This window comes from Macrotis lagotis, chromosome X (assembly GCF_037893015.1).
Source record: "Macrotis lagotis isolate mMagLag1 chromosome X, bilby.v1.9.chrom.fasta, whole genome shotgun sequence".
Classification (NCBI taxonomy): Eukaryota; Metazoa; Chordata; class Mammalia; order Peramelemorphia; family Peramelidae; genus Macrotis; species Macrotis lagotis.
Genome location: NC_133666.1, coordinates 316,027,849 through 316,029,095, shown reverse-complemented (window position 1 = coordinate 316,029,095; position 1,247 = coordinate 316,027,849). Strand labels below are relative to the sequence as shown.

Genomic DNA, 1,247 nt, shown 5'->3' with positions numbered 1-1,247 from the left:
TAAGGAGGAAAGAGAGTGTCATGGAGCACATTTTGGGCACAAATTTAGCCTGTCAAACTTTTATCAAGCCTAGACTTTTTTTAAATAGATGATCAGCTGCATGAAGATTGACAATCACTCTGAAGCTCTGGATCTCAGTTTCTTCAACTGAAAATTGCTGAGAACTTTACTAAATTACTTCTCTTCTGTAGTTTTAAGAATTCATAAAATAAAAAATTAAATATAACTCTATGGAATCAAATGCAAAAATCATAGTGCAGACATTTGACGTGGACAGGAAAAGAAATTAATGGGTTTCCATAATACTTTACCACTTACAAAAGGTTTCTCAAATGGTGAAATTTTTTTTCCTGGAAAACTTTTTTTATTGTGGGTGAAGAAGCAGGGCAGCTGGATAGTTTAGATGATTCCAATCTTATTGGCAACATCTAAAGCATCATAGTCTGGGGCAAGCCGGACGTAGGCCTTCTTCTCTCCATCAGGCCAAATCAGTGTGTTGACCTTGGCCACATGAATGTCATATAGCTTCTTTACAGCCTGCTTGATTTGGTGTTTGTTGGCCTTGATGTCCACAATGAAGATCAGGGTGTTGTTATCCTTAGTCTTTTTCATAGCAGACCCCGTGGTCAGAGGGAACTTAATGATGGCATAGTGATCAAGCTTGTTTCTCCAAGGGGCACTTTTCCGCAGGTATTTTGGCTGCCTGCGAAGCCTCAGTGTCTTGGGTCTCTGGAAGGTGGGCAAGGTTCGGATCTTCTTCTTGTGGCTGTGGACGCCCTTCAACACTGCCATCTTGGCCTTCAAGGCCTTGGCCTTGACTTTTGTCTTGGGGAGGGGGCGACGGCTTCCTTCTTGGCCTTCGGTGCCATCTTGGGGGAAAGGGCCCTCAAATGGAGAAATTAATATAGCTTGTATTAGTTGAAAAATCTTCATGGAGGAGGATGTAGTTGATCTGGGCCTCAGTTATTACAGAAAAATATAGTGGATAAAGAACTAAGTTATAAGATGATCAGGTGGAAGATAAAAAGAGAGAACATAATGAACATATCCAGAAATTTCATGCATTCCATTTCACCCTATCCTTCTTATTGCTTTGCCACCTCATTTAAACAAATTACTGTGAAGAAATCATTGTATAAACCTGTCATGAAAAAAATGCATTTATACATATATATTCCTGTTTTAATTTTTTTTCCCTCAAGGAACTTTATTTTGTTTTGCATCATTATTTCTTCATGTCGTTTCTG

The 1,247-nt window shown here is 39.1% G+C and overlaps 1 pseudogene; it reads right to left on the bottom strand.

The window, feature by feature from the left end:
- Positions 1-356: 356 nt before the first annotated feature.
- LOC141496990 (large ribosomal subunit protein uL23-like) lies at positions 357-869 on the bottom strand (annotated as a pseudogene).
- Positions 870-1,247: the final 378 nt, after the last annotated feature.